This window comes from Schistocerca gregaria, chromosome 7 (assembly GCF_023897955.1).
Source record: "Schistocerca gregaria isolate iqSchGreg1 chromosome 7, iqSchGreg1.2, whole genome shotgun sequence".
NCBI classification, from domain to species: Eukaryota; Metazoa; Arthropoda; class Insecta; order Orthoptera; family Acrididae; genus Schistocerca; species Schistocerca gregaria.
This window is the reverse complement of record NC_064926.1, coordinates 61,059,404-61,075,248: the sequence shown is the minus strand read 5'-3', so window position 1 is coordinate 61,075,248 and position 15,845 is coordinate 61,059,404. Positions and strand designations below refer to the sequence as shown.

The following is a 15,845-nucleotide window of genomic DNA, read 5'->3' as shown; positions in this document are numbered from 1 at the left end:
CTAACTGATTTCAATATATCTGATTAGGCAAGCTTTCATCTGAGTGGGTTTATCAGTAAACGGAGCTTCAAATATTACTCGGACACAGACGCAGAGTTCATCTTCGAAAAGACCCTGAGCAGCACAAAGGTCGTCATCTGGAGTGAAACTGGACAGTCTATTGAAATTTTTAGAGCGCATTTTTTGGAGACAAGAGCGGCATGGCAGTGAGCAATGATTAACAATTGCTTCACTCCGCAGCTGCGGTGACATTGGGGTCTGAGCATAGTATTGCTCAAGAAAATGGGGTACACAGCCCATACGGCCCGTAATTCAATGACAACACTGAGTCGGGAGTGGAATAGTAGAGAGATAGTATGATTGTGGTTCGATGAACCCTCTGCCAAGCACTTAAATGTGAATTGCAGAGTAGTCATGTAGACGTAGAACCATTGCGCCATCTCGCTCGCTACAGACGATTGTGAAACAGCATTTAAAGCTTAATTTCTATTACCAACAGGTGGTTGAACGGATGGCTCAATTTCTGCTGAACATCACTGGACAGCATTAACTAGGATGGCGCCTTTCTAACTGATTTCAATATATCTGATTAGGCAAGCTTTCATTTGAGTGGGTTTATCAGTAAACGGAGCTTCAAATATTACTCGGACACAGACGCAGAGTTCATCTTCGAAAAGACCCTGAGCAGCACAAAGGTCGTCATCTGGAGTGAAACTGGACAGTCTATTGAGATTTTTAGAGCGCATTTTTTGGAGACAAGAGCGGCATGGCAGTGAGCAATGATTAACAATTGCTTCATTCCGCAGCTGCGGTGACATTGGGGTCTGAGCGTAGTATTGCTCAGGAAAATGGGGTACACAGCCCATACGGCCCGTAATTCAATGACAACACTGAGTCATCACTTTCCACACGATTACTCTCACGATTCTATGGACATCCCATGGCCGGCTAGATTGCTTGATCTTTCAGTCGCTGATTTTTTACCGTGGCTGTCCAACGTGCAATGCACCGTGAAAGAGATGGCCATTGGCGTGTTTCAGACTCAAGGACAAAATATGAGTGGGTAAAACAACTGCGTGAGACCGGTCCTGTAACGAGTTTGGAGCATTAGGGACCTGTAGCGACGGTTCGAGAGCTGGAAAATTGCGAGGAGTTCGCGAGACTGCAACGAAGACAACAATCCGTCTACTGGCACTCCAAAACATTAAAAATCTCTCGCACGGCTTTACAGACGATTGTTGTTGTTGGGTTGTTAGGGTGAAGAGACCAAACAGCGAGGTCATCGGTCTCATCGGATTAGGGAACGACGTGGAAGGACGTCAGCCGTGCCCTTTCAAAGGAACCATCCCGGCATTTGCCTGGAGTGAATTAGGGACATCACGGAAAACCTAAATCAGGATGGCCGAACGCAGGATTGAACCGTCGCCCTCCGGAATGCGAGTCCTGTGTGCCAACCATTGCGCCACCTCGCTCGCTACGGACGATTGTGAAACAGGATTTAAAGCTTAATTTCTATTACCAACAGGTGGTTGAACGGATGGCTCAATTTCTGCTGAACATCACTGGACAGCATTAACCAGGATGGCGCCTTTTTCACGGCGAGTCCACAATACTGACTTGTCGAAAGCTGCAACCTCTGATGATATGCGGAACATATCTTTAATTTTTTTGTTTTTTTTTCTTTATTGAATTTCGATTCCCACCGAAGGGGGCTGGTTGGCAGCATTTCTTAAAACATAAGAAGAAGATAATAAATAATAAAAACAGGCCATAAAAACGGTGACTTAAATTGTAAAATGGCGGAAAATTGTGGAAGTTCTACATCTACATGACTACTCTGCAATTGACATTTAAGTGCTTGGCAGAGGGTTCATCGAATCACAATCATACTATCTCTCTACTATTCCACTCCCGAACAGCGAGCGGGAAAAACGAACACTTATACCTTTCTGTTCGAGCTCTGATTTCTCTTATTTTATTTTGATGATCATTCCTACCTATGTAGGTTGGGCTCAACAAAATATTTTCGCATTCGGAAGAGAAAGTTGGTGACTGAAATTTCGTAAAAAGGTCTCGCCGCGTCGAAAAACGTGTATGCTTTAATGACTTCCATCCCAACTCGTGTATCATATCTGCCACACTCTCTCCCCTATAACGTGATAATACAAAACGAGCTGCCCTTTTTTTGCACCCTTTCGATGTCCTCCGTCAATCCCACCTGGTAAGGATCCCACACTGCGCAGCAATATTCTAACAGAGGACGAACGAGTGTAGTGTACGCTGTCTCTTTAGTGGACTTGTTGCATCTTCTAACTGTCCTGCCAATGAAACGCAACCTTTGGCTCGCCTTCCCGACAATATTATCTATGTGGTCCTTCCAACTGAAGTTGTTCATAATTTTAACACCCAGGTACTTAGTTGAATTGACAGCCTTGAGAATTGTACTATTTATCGAGTCTTCGAATTCCAACGGATTTCTTTTGGAACTCATGTGGATCACCTCACACTTTTCGTTATTTAGCGTCAACTGCCACCTGACACACCATACAGCAATCTTTTCTAAATCGCTTTGCAACTGATACTGGTCTTCGGATGACCTTACTAGACGGTAAATTACAGCATCATCTGCGAACAGTCTAAGAGAACTGCTCAGATTGTCACCCAGGTCATTTATATAGATCATGAACAGTAGAGGTCCCAGGACGCTTCCCTGGGGAAATCATAAAACAATGGGGTGACGATGCTAATAAAATACACAGGAAGAAGGCAGGTAAAATAGTGGACAGACAATTAGAAAAACACGGTGGCAGTCTGGTTTCTATTCGCAAGAGATATAAAAGTCACACCCAGCGACAGTATGATTTCCGTTCGCAACACTTCACACTCACTTGAAACACTGCACTAAAGAGTTGGCACGAAGATGACACACCACAGCCGAGGGAAGATGGAGGGGATGTGGACAGATTAGGGGAAAAAAGGGGAGAGGAGAGGAAAACTGGAGTGGGGGGGGGGAAACCGATGCAGGGAGAGAACTCATTAGGGGGAGGGGGGACGGGCAGACGTGAGAGGGAGTAGAGAAAGGGGGTGAAGGGGAAAGCAAAAGGACTCAAGGGAGATAAGCATATATTTAAGTTACATTCGAGTAAATATACGCTAAACCTCAAACGAGGGTCATTCCAAAAGAAATGCGCATTATATTTGTAAAAATACAGTCTTCATTTTGCATGTGTGAAAGTTTTACAGTGTGCAGATACATCTTTCCCGCATGTTTTCAAACTTAGTTCAACCTGTTCCCGTGAGTGGCACCGTCACGGCATGTCTTCAAGATGGCTGCTACACTTGACATTCGTCAGAAGCAACGTGCTCTCATAGAATTCCTCTGCTGTGGAAACGAGACAGTGGGAAACATCCACAAGAGGTACAGAAAGGTGTATGGAGATACTGCTGTCGATCGCAGTACCGTTAGTCGGTGGGCAAGCAGGTTACGTGATGAAAGCTGGCACGGCAATATTGAGGACTGCCCTCACAACGGCAGGCTTCGTACTGCACACACTCCAGCTAATGTGTGGGAGTTAACGAATTGGTGACTGCTGACAGACGCATAACAGTGAACCAATTATCACGCTACGTTGGGATAGGGGAAGGAAGGGTTTGCAGAATACTGGAAGTATTGGCGTTAGATAAGGTTTGTGCCAGGTGGGTTCGCAGGATGTTGACAGTGGCTCTCAAAGAAACAAGAAAAACAGTATGCAGCGAACTTTTGGAACAGTGGAGATGAATTTCGTGGAAGAATTGTGACAGGTGATGAAACATAGCTCCATAATTTTTCACCAGAGACGAGGAGGCAATCAATGGAGTGACATCATGCAAATTCACCCAAGAAAAAGTTTAAAAACCACACCTTCTGCTGGAAAAGTTATGGCTACGGTGTTTTTCGGTTCTTTTTTCGGTTCTTGCTTGTGGACATCATGCCAAGTGGAACCACCATAAATTCTGATGCATAGGTGACGACACTGAAGAAACTTCAAGCTCGACTGAGTTGTGTTCGACCACATCGGCAACAGCAGGATGTTTTGCTGTTGCACGACAATGCACGGCTACATGTCAGTCAGAAAACCATGGAAGCGATCACAAAACTTGGATGGACAACACTGAAACACGCGCCTTACAGCCCTGACCTGGCTCCATGTGACCTTTATCCCTTTGGGAAACTGAAAGACTCTCTTTGTGGAAAAAGGTTTGAAGACGATCACTCCCTTGTGCACGCTGCCAAACAGTGGCTCCAACAGGTTGGTCCAGAATTTTACCGTGCAGGTATACAGGCGCTGGTTCCAAGATGGCGTAAGGCACTTGAGAGCGATGGAAATTATGTGGGGAAATGAAAATATTGTTCCTAAAGGATGGAACAGTGGAGATGAATTTCGTGGAAGAATTGTGACAGGTGATGAAACATAGCTCCATAATTTTTCACCAGAGACGAGGAGGCAATCAATGGAGTGACATCAGCTTAAATAAATAAATAAATAAATAAATATCTACACACTGTAAAAGTTTCAAATATGTAGAATAAATGACGGATTTTAAAAAAATAGTGTGCATTTATTTCGGCGTCACCCTCCTAATAACGAAAAGAAAATTTTGTATCCTGGGCCACCCTGCACTCTACCCCCTCTGCGTTGGCTCGTGAGGCAGAAATGTAGATGTTGATGGGCGTGTACATTACTGTCCCTAGAGGCAAACCGTATAGGCTACGATGTGTTAGCGCTTGAGCAACAACGGGGTCCAGCGAGTAACGCAACAGGAGAGGTGCGAGGCCGTGGCGTGGCGTTTGGGTAGGGTGGGTGTGGTTCGGCGGCTCGCCGCAGGCGGGGGCGGCGCCACGTGCGGTCTGTGGCGACGCGCCAGGGCGGAGCTGCGGCGGCGATCCTCGGTGTACCGGGCTGCCTACCAGCCAGGGGACCGCAGCGCCACGTGAACTGCCGGCGCGATCCGCCTCAGTCACGAGGCCGGCGTCAGGGTTAGCTCCGGCGTGAAAATAGGTTGCAGGTGTTAACTGAGTTTCGACAGCTCAGTCCTAAATATATGTGCAGTTTCATACATGAATAAGTAAATAGGAATCAGGAAGTGAAGTAGCAAGTGAAGTAGCAAGTGAAGTAGCAAGTGAATTTTGCAATTAGTTAGTTCAGGTTTCCTCGCACGATCACAAAATCGTAAATAGTGACATATAGGGCACAAGGTTCTTATGTATATGTATACTACCTTGCGTTGCCCGCGTCAGAATATATCGCACAGTTGATGGCATGATGGCCATTCTATTGCTCAGATATATATAAACATACATGTTCCACATAGCATATGCTACGTTAATTAATCACTGATGCGATGAAACATTATTGTTTGAATAAAAGAGGTCAGAAAAGGTCAAAGCCAAAAGTTATGTAATATAATTTTTATTGTATATACATATATACATTTTCATTTCTTCATAATACTTGTGTATCTAGTGTGAAGAGTGTCATGCATGTAGCTGCAGCTTTTTTATTGCTGTCTCAGGACAGTGTACTGAACAGTATTACATCAATATTTACTTCTTTTGCTGACTAATAATTATATCTTTTAGGAGTAGTATGTTTTCATGCAGGTTAGTACATCCATGAACATTTGGCGAGAGTAAGACACTAATGCTTACTCTCTGTGTGCGGTAGGTCAGTTGCTTAGGCGTGGATGCGATGGTGCAAAAATGTTAGTCTATACTGACAGGTGCACACGCGACAAAAATCATGAGCTACTCCTAATATCTCGTCGGACCTTCTTTTTCCCGACGAAATGCAGCAATTGGACGTGGCCTGGACTCAATAAGACGTTGTCAGTCCGCTGCTTAGATACTGAGCATTGCTGTCCCTATAGTCGCCCGTAATTGCGACAGAGTTGCTTTTGCAGGATTTTGTGCATAAACTGACCTCACAATTATGTTCCATAAATGTTCGATTCAGGACGGAGGATCATTAACTCGAATTGTCCAGAATCCTCTTCAGACCTATTGCGTACAATTTTGGCCCTGTGACACAACGTATTGACACCCATAAATATCTCTTCTTTGTTTGGGAACTTGGTCTCCAAGTAGTCGAACATAATAATTTCCAGTGAATGATAGGTTCAGTTTGACCAGAGGACCTAGTCCATTCCATGTAAACAGAGCCCACCCCATTATGGAGCCACCACCAGCTTCCACAGACCCTCGTTGGCAACTTGGGTCCATCGCTTCCTGCGGTCGGCGCCTCAATCTAAGCTTACCATTAGCTCTTACCAACTGATATCGGGACTCACGTGACCAGCCCATGGTTTTCAGGTCGCCTAGAGACCAACCGATAAAGTCACAAGCCCACGAGAGGCGCTAATGGCGATATGCTGTTGGCAAAGGCATCTGCGTTGGCTGTCTCCCATCATAAATCATTTACACGAAATTTTGCCGCACAGACGTTACGTTCGCCTTACGTTCCACGTTGATGTCTGTGGTTAGTTCAAGCAGTGTTGCTTGTCTGTGAGCACTGACAACCCTACGAAAACGCCGCTGCTGCCGGTCGTTAAGTGAAGACCGTCGGCCACAGCGTTTTTCGTGGTTAGAAGTAATTCCTAAAATTTTGAATTCTCGGCACATCTTTGATACTGTGGATCCCGGAATATTGAATACCCTAACGATTTCCGAAATGGAAAGCCCCATGCGTCTAGCTCGAACTACCAACGGCGTTCAGAGTCTGTTAATTCCCGCCGTGCGGCCATAATCACGTTGGAAACCTTTTCACATGAGTCACCCGAGTACGAATGCCAGTTCCACCAATGCACTGCTGTTTGAAACCTTGCGCAAGTGATACTGCAGCCATTTGCATCTGTGCATGTCGCTATCCCATAACTTTTCTCACCTCAGTATAGTCCACTTAGTGGTGCAGCTCCGATCGTCCATAAAACATCAAGTCGTACAGTGTGTGACATGTTTGTGGGAAGATTGTTCAATGCAGAGAGAAAAATAACCAACATACTGAAATGTGTACGTATGAAGCTACCGCTAGTAAAAATATTTGCACTGGTACTCGTTACAACCTGTGTTTGTGGTTTTATTGTTCGGGCTGTAAATGAAAAACCTTTTAAGGCTCACGTTTATTTCACCCGCTGGGGTCGACGTCGGAATGACAGGCAGCATTTGAAGAAATTCGTCTTACAGTATTATAATACACTTCCCATTAAACACGTGTTACTTCGTATGTTCTGTAGAGCTTTATTCAGTGCTTTCAGAGACATTGTGTGGGCCATAGTGCTTTCGTCCCATACGACGGCCTTGCATTGTTACGTATTCGTCCAACTACTGATGTTTTTGTAATGTCACTTACCGGCAGTTCCTTTTCAGCTATAGTTAAAACTAATTTTGACGCAGAATATGGTGTCCGTTCGGCATTTATAATAGAAGCTGCTGTTTCTGATAAAGCGAAGCCGAGTAGCATTTTTTCGGCTGCGCGTGATGGAGTTAATTAAAAATATTACTGCCAGAAATTTCCAGATATCTTATGCCACCCTGTTCTTATTTACAACAATCCATTATTATATAATATACCTAGTTTTCCTTCTGAATGAATATTGACTTATTGTGTTGGATATAGCACCGCAGTTCGTCGACATTGTAGGTTTTTCCATTAACAATTTATGGTTCGTATCATCAAATTAATTACGTTGAGCTCACTGAACTCTCAGTTGCATTAGGATTTGGTTAGATATCGGAAAACCTTTATCTTCCAGCAATATCAACGCTTGTTAAAAACTTACTCATTGAAATACATTATGACGTCCGAGTTTTGTCGTCGTAGTTCAGTCAGCATATCGTCGGTAATACGTTCTCGATATTTCAACCAAATTCAGTTTAGTTACATGTAGGTGACATAACTGCAAACAGTTACCGAATTTCATTTACTGCTGGCGGTACTCGAAACGCTTTATACGGTATTCATAATCATAATGCGTAAAGGAAAGATATTTGCCACCTGCAGGCACCCACGTCCACCCACCGTGACCAGACTCCTTAGTAACAGCTGGAGAAAAGTGCTGTCTACAACCACAATCGCAAATGGGTTTCAGTGGGTGGTCGTGGAGAAAAGTGTGTCTTTACAACACACGCTTCTGCGGGACAGGCTGACTTGCCAGCTACGGTTCGACCCACCAAGCAGATTGCCCATGAGAGGCTAGTATGCATACCAGCCTGGATGTGACTTCGAGACGGTTTTCGCGTTTCGCGTCCACCTATGTAAATACCTATTACGTTCCAACACTCTGTCTCAGATTATGCCAGATGCAGATTTGTCGGGGTGATGGAGTGGATGGAAGGGGGGGGGGGCGAAACTGGCGATAGTGTTACAATTGCTTTGTCGATGGAAGGGGGGAGGGGATGGCGAAACGTCATAATAAGAGCCTACATTCAGGGTGTCTCTCCTAAGAATCGTCAGTTGCATTTTCTTTGTTTCCAATTTTGTTTTTGCGTCATTTACACTATGTGGTCAAAAGTATCCGGGCACCTGGCTGAAAATTACAAGTTCGTGGCGTCCTCCATCCGTAATGATGGAATTCAATATGGCATTGGCCCACCCTTGATGACGGCTTCCACTCTCGCAGGCATACGTTCAGTCAGGTGCTGGAAGGTTTCTTAGGGAATGACAGCCCATTATTCACGGAGAGCTGCACTGAGGAGAGGTATCGATGCCGGTCAGTGAGGCATGGCACGAAGTCGGCGTTCCAAAACGTAGCAAAGGTGATCTATAGGATTCAGGTCAGGACCCTGCGCAGGTCAGTCTATTACAGGGGCGTTGTTGTCGTGTAACCACTCCACCACAGGCCGTGTTGAAAGATGCAATCACCATCCCCGAATTGCTCTTCAACAGTGGGAAGCAAGAAGATGCTTAAAACATCCATGTAGGCCTGTGGTGTGATAGTGCCACGCTAAATAAGAAGGGCTGCAAGCTTCGTCCATGAAAAACACGACCACACCACCGCCTCCGAATTTTACTGTTGGCACTACACACGCTGGCAGATGACGTTCACTGCTCATTCGCGATATCCACACCTTGCCATTGGATGGCCACATTGTGTACCGTGATTCTTCACTCCACACAACGTTTATCCACTGTTTAATCGTCCAATGTTTACTCTCCTTACACCAAGCGAGGCGTCGTTTGCCATTTACCTTCATGATGTCTACCTAATGAGCAGCCGCTCGACCATCAAATCCAAGTTTTCTCACCTGTCGGCTAACTGTCACAGTACTTGCAGTGGATCCTGATGCAGTTTGGAATACCTGTGTGGTGGTCTGAATAGATGTCTGCCTATTACACATTCTTCTTTTTACCCTCTTCAACTGTCGTTTGTCTCTGGCAGACGTCGTTGGCCTGTACGCTTTTGTGCTGTACGTGTCCCTTCACGGTTCCACTTCAGTATCAGATCGGAAACAGTGGACCTAGGGATGGTTAGGAGTGTGGAAATCTCGCGCACAAACATGTGACACAAGTGCCACCCAATCACATGACTACGTCCGAAGTCCGTGAATTCCACGGAACGTCCTATTCTGCTCTCTCACGATGTCTAGTGACTACTAAGGTCACTGATGTGAAGTACCTGGCAGTAAGTGTCAGCAAAATGCACATAATACGAAAAACGTATGTTTTGGGGGGTGTCCCGGTACTTCGGATCACATAGTGTAGATGGAGTCAACCCAAACAGTTACTGTTCATCACGTCTCTCATGCGATTCCTAGCGTCGATGTAAAGCGTCGGCTAGTTTCCCGTTACAAACAAAATAACAATTAATGTGAAATTTTACGTGTCCATGCGAAACAGCGCTACCATATTTGTTTAGCATGACATTCCTTTTACAGATAGGTATTTACAGAAATAGTAAAACACGAAGAATAACCAATACTACAGCAGCGACGGCTCGTGCTGTCTGCTACCATCATGCAGAACAGCGCATTTCAGTCGTTGCTAGAGTACTGACTATTCTCCGTGTTTTACTATTCCTTTTAATCTCTATTTGTTAAAAGAATATCGCCTAGATACTCTGGTAGAGCTGTACCGAATGGGAACCTAAAATTCCGATATAAAAATCATTTAGTTTGAAACGAAAAATAAACCGACGCATTCCGTCGACGCTGTTCTTCGTATGAAAGACGCGATGATCAGAATTTTTTCGGGGTGACACAAGCAACAAGTTGCAAAAACGAAACTTGTAATATCTGCCGAAACACCACAGAAAATGCGTCTCATGAACCAGAAGAGACACGGAGAGACACTTGATAAACCTATGGGTATGCTTGAATCTCTGCGCGGCGCGGAGCGGCCGCGTGGTTTGGGGCGCCATGCCACGGACTGCGCTGCCGCTCCTGTCAGGGTTTCGAATCCTCCCTCGGGCATGGATGTGTATGCTATTCTTAGTTAAGTTAGTTTAAGTAGTGTGTAAGCCTACGGACCGATGACCTTAGCAGTTTGGTCCCTTAGGAATCCACACACACATTTGTATCTCTGCGAACACTGAAACACTACCACGCCAGTCCCGACCTGGCCCTGACTGTATCATGGGCGCTTTAAAGGGAGGGAGAACTCTTGTAAAATTAACAAGAAAGTCCCAGAATATTGTAAAAAACTTTAAGGTGAATAACAAAAAAGTTTACAGACAGCGGAACGCGAATTAATTCAATTTTTGTCCCCAACTGTGCAGTTCTACTTATTTATTTTTTTATTTCTTATTTTATTGTGAGGCCGTTTGGATCCAGCTCGCCGTTCCGTATTACCCTACTGAACCCACCAATTCCATATTCTGCTAACAGTCATTGGATCTCGACCAACGCGAGCAGCAATGTTGCGTTACGATAAACCGCAATCGCGATAGGCTACTGTCCGACCTTTATCAAAGTCGGAAACGTTATGGTACGCATTTCTCCTACTTACACGAGGACTCACAACAACGTTTCACCATGCAAAGTCGGTCAACTGTTGTTTGTGTATGAGAAACCGGTTGGAAACTTTCCTCATGTCAGCCCGTTGTAGGTGTCGCCACCGGCGCTAGCCTTGTGTGAATGCTCTGAAAAGCTACTGATTTGCATATCACATCATTTTCTTCCTGTTGTTTAAATGTCGCGACTGTAGCACGTCATCTTCGTGGTGTAGCAATTTTAATGGCCGGTAATGTAATTTTTTAGGCTTACAAGTAGTACAAAAGCAAAAATTCGTAAAATGTTTCTAGTTATGCTTGTATTAAGAGTTGTGCCTTTGCTTGTATCTTCTGTCTGCTATACGAAAAACTGCAGCCAATGTATTGGCCACTATAGCGTAGTTACATCAGTTTATTCCCATTGCCTAAAAGTGTTTAATCAGTATATAAACAGCTTTTTACACGTTCTTTGTGCTCGCAACCATGTTGCTATTCTAATCTGCTGACGTCAGTGACAGCAGTGGTATTGAATACGGTAGTGTCAGCATAGTAAAGTACGTGTGGGTGAGCGGACCAGAGCGAGTTGACCAACTCTCCATCCCGCACGTGCGTCACTTCGGTTCCCTCTGATTGTTTGCAGACGCTACAATCGCGCCTGTGCAAGCAGAACACCTTTCCAGCTGTGGAAATCAGTGTTTTTGCTCCTCAAAACAATGACAGAGATGTTGTTGTTGTTGTGGTGGTGGTGGTGGTCTTCAGTCCTGAGACTGGTTTGATGCAGCTTTCCATGCCACTCTATCCTGTGCAAGCGTCTTCATCCTCCTGTACCTACTGCAACCTACATCCTTCTGAATCTGCTTAGTGTATTCATCTCTTGGTCTCCCTCTACGATTTTTACCCTCCACACTGCCCTCCAATACTGAATTGGTGATCCCTTGATGAATCAGAACATATAACAGAGATATCTGTTGGAAACTAGAGTGTTTTATTTGAAGATATGTCTTGCAAAACGAGAAGATTTTTAAAATTTATACATTTTTTGTTAACAGTTCACACTGTTTCTTAAATTTAATCATAAACTACAAATAAAAATGAAAAACACGCTACTGGCCATTAAAATTGCTACACCAAGAAGGAAATGAAGATGATAAATGGGGGTATCCATTGAGCAAATCTATTATACTAGAACTGACATGTGATTACATTTTCATTCAATTTGGGTGCATCGATCCTCAGAAAACAGTACCCAGAACAACCACCTGGCCGTAATAACGGCCTTGATAAGCCTGGGCATTGAGTCAAACAGAGCATGTATGGCGTGCACAGGTACAGCTGCCCATGCTGCTTCAACATGATACCGCAGTTCATCAAGAGTAGTGACGAGCCAGTTGCTCGGCGACCATTGACCAGACGTCTTCAGTTGTTGAGAGATCTGGAGAATGTGCTGGCCACGGCAACAGAACGAAATGTAGGGTTTCACAGGGATCGCATGAGGGGTGGAGCCACGGGTCGTAACACATCTAAAATGTAACGTCCACTGTTCAAAGTGCCGTCAATCCGAAGAAAAGGCGACCGATACATGTAAACAATGGCACCCCATACCATCACGCCGTGTGATACGGCAGTATGCCGATGACGAATACACACTTCAAATGTGTGTTCACCGCGTTGTCGCCAAACACGGAAGCGACCATCATGATGCTGTAAACAGAACCTGGATTCATCCGAAAAAATGACGTGCCATTCGTGTACCCAGGTTCTTCGTTGAGTACAGCATCGCAGGCGTTCCTGTCTGTGATGCAGCGTCAAGGGTAACCGCTGCCATGGTCTCCGAGCTGATAGTACATGCTGCTGCAAACGTCGTCGAACTGTTCGTGCAGATGGGTGTTGTCTTGCAAACGTCCCTATCTGTTGACTCAGGGATCGAGACGTGGCTGCAAGATCCGCCAGTCATCTCGACTGCTAGTGATACGGGGCCGTTGGGCTCCAACAGGTCGTTCCGTATTACCCTCCTGAACCCAGCGATTCCATATTCTGCTAACAGTCATTGGACCTCGACCAACGCGAGCAGCAATGTCGCGATACGAAAAACCGCATTGTCGATAGCCTACAATCCGACCTTTATCAAAGTCGGAAACGTTATGGCACGCATTTCTCCTCCTTACACGTGACATCACAACAACGTTCACCAGGCAACGACGGTCAACTGCTGTTTGTGTATGGGAAATCGGTTGGAAACTTTCCTCATGTCAGCATCTTGTAGGTGTCGTCACCGGCGCCAATATTGTGCGAATGCTCTGAAAAGCTAATAATTTGCATATCACAGCATCTTCTTCCTGGCGGTTAAATTTCGCGTCTGTAGCACGTCATCTTCGTGGTGTAGCAATTTTAATGGCCAGTAGTGTATGAATACTCTTGAAGCCCACTGATATTTCCCTTCGCTCTTAAGGAAATAATAACGCATAAGAAAAATAAGAAAACTAACTCTAACTTCCGGAATAACTGTTCCCACTAGATATGCAGGAGAGCTTATGTGAAGTTTGGAATGTGGGAGAGGAGCTAATGGCGAAAGTAAAGGTGTGACGGAGGATCGTGAGTCCTGTTTGGATAGTTCAGTTGGTAGAGCCTTACCCGCGAAATGTAAAGAGCCGATTGTCGCGCGTCGGTCTGGCACACAGATTTAATCGGTGTGGAAGTTTCAAATCAGCGAACTCTTCGCTGTAGAGAGAAAATTCATTATGAAATATATCTATACTGTAGAGCCAAAGAAACTGTTGCACCTGCCTAATATCGTGTAGAGCCTCCGCGGGCACGCTGAAGTGCCGCAACAAGACCTTTCATGTTCTCGACTAACGTCTTAGGTAGTACTGGAGGGAATCGACAGTATGAATCCTGCAATGCAGTCCTTCAATCCGAAAGACTACGATGGAGTGGAGATATCTTCTGAAAAGCACGTTACAATACATCCCAGATATGATCAATAATGTTCATGTCTGGGGAGTTTGGTGGCCAGCGGAAGCGTTTAAACTCAGAAGAGTGTTCCTGGAGCCACTCTGTAGCAATTCTGGACGTGTGGGGCGTCGCATTGTCCTGGTGGACTTACCCAAGTGCGTCGGAATGCACAATGGACATGGATGGTTGCAGGTGATCAGACAGGATGCTTACGTACGTATCACCTGCCAGAGTAGTATCTGGACGTATCAGTGGTCCCATATCACTCCAACTGCACACGGCGCACACCATTACAGAGCCTCCACCAACTTGGACAGTCCCATGCTGACATGCAGGGTCAATGGATTCACGACGTTGGCTCCATACTTATACAGGTCCATCTGCTCGATATAATTTGAAACGATACTCGTTCGACCAGGCGACATGTCTCCAGTCATCAATAGTTCAGCGTCAGTGTTGACGGGCCAATACGAGGCGTAAAGCTTTGTGACGTGCAGTCTGTAAGGTCACACCGGTGGGCCTTCGGCTCCGAAAACCCACATCGATGATGTTTCGTTGGATGGTTCACACGCTGGTACTTGTCTATGGCCCCGCATTGAAATCTGCAGCAATTTGCGGAAGGGCTGCACTTCTGTTACCTTTAACGATTCTCTTCAATCGTCGTTGGTGCCGTGCTTGCAGGATCTCCGGCCGCAGCGACATCGGATGACTTACCGTATTCCTGATAATCAGGGTACACTCGTGAAAATCCCCACTTCATCACTATCTCGGATATGCGGCATCCCATCGCTCGTGCGTCGACTATAACACCACGTGCAAACTCACTTAAATCTTGATAACTTTACACTGTAGCAGCAGTAACCGATCTAAGAACTGCGCCAGACACTTGTTACCTTATATAGGCGTTGCCGAGCGCAGCGTCGTATTCTGCCTTCTTACATATCGCTATATTTGAATTCGCATGCACATGCCAAGTACATTCGCGCTTCAGTGTATAATGAAACTGCATGTACTTACTACGTCATTAACTCTTACCTTATTTGTACTCAACTGCAAATAATATTTAATGTTATATATAAATATATTGTAACTCTTTATGTTTCTTTGATTTTATGCAATTTATGTGTAAAGAAAACACCTTGGCTTGTAAAAGTTTTTTCTGTGCAAAATTTTGGAAAGGAGCAGTGACATATGAAAGGAATCAGTCTATGCTGGGACTTGCTGAGGTAACAATGGTTGGATGAGATCATATTATTGGATTATTGAGAAGAGCGGTAATTTGGAGGAAAGGGAAGCAGCTTCTTTGTGGCAAAAGTAAATAGCTTGTTTTCTAGAGGAGAGAATTATGTTAGAAATTAGGAGATTGCAGCTTCATTATGAAGAGATGGATGGAATGCATAAATTTGCTGAAACCCATCACCTGTTGCAGTAAAATAACCGGTTTCGATGGAAATTCGAAAAAAGCTGATTCAGTACTAAACTTCGTTGGACGATTCATGCACTACCATTCATGCACCGAAGCTCACGAAAGAATAAGTCGTCACCACAAAATACGAGTATACAGTGAAGTCGATGAAACAGTGCACTGATCAGTTATGAGATTTATTTTGTTGGAGGAGAGACTGTGTACTACTGCATTAATATGTAGAGTGTTGTGAAAATCGCCTTTTTAACGACCTTCCAGATGTGGAAAATCTGATGGAATATCTGTTGCTAACTTAGCTAATGTGAGTACTAAAGCACACTTTATTTGAATAGAAACGGTCTAAACAAAATTGGCGTCACATTACTAAAATTCCTCATTATGTGAACATCCGTTGTGGTGCGTAAAATAGTTTACTTATCAAACACAGTACACCCTCGTCCCACATCGTTTTCACAAAATTTTAAGAGTTAAAGAATGGGAATGGTGCAACGGTGCAGTGGACTGA

At 44.8% G+C, this 15,845-nt stretch overlaps 1 protein-coding gene across 1 annotated transcript in view; it reads left to right on the top strand.

Moving 5' to 3' along the window:
• Nucleotides 1-15,845, top strand: part of LOC126281899 (semaphorin-2A-like) — a 1,266,817-nt gene that overhangs the window by 807,962 nt on the left and 443,010 nt on the right. The window lies entirely within an intron of this gene.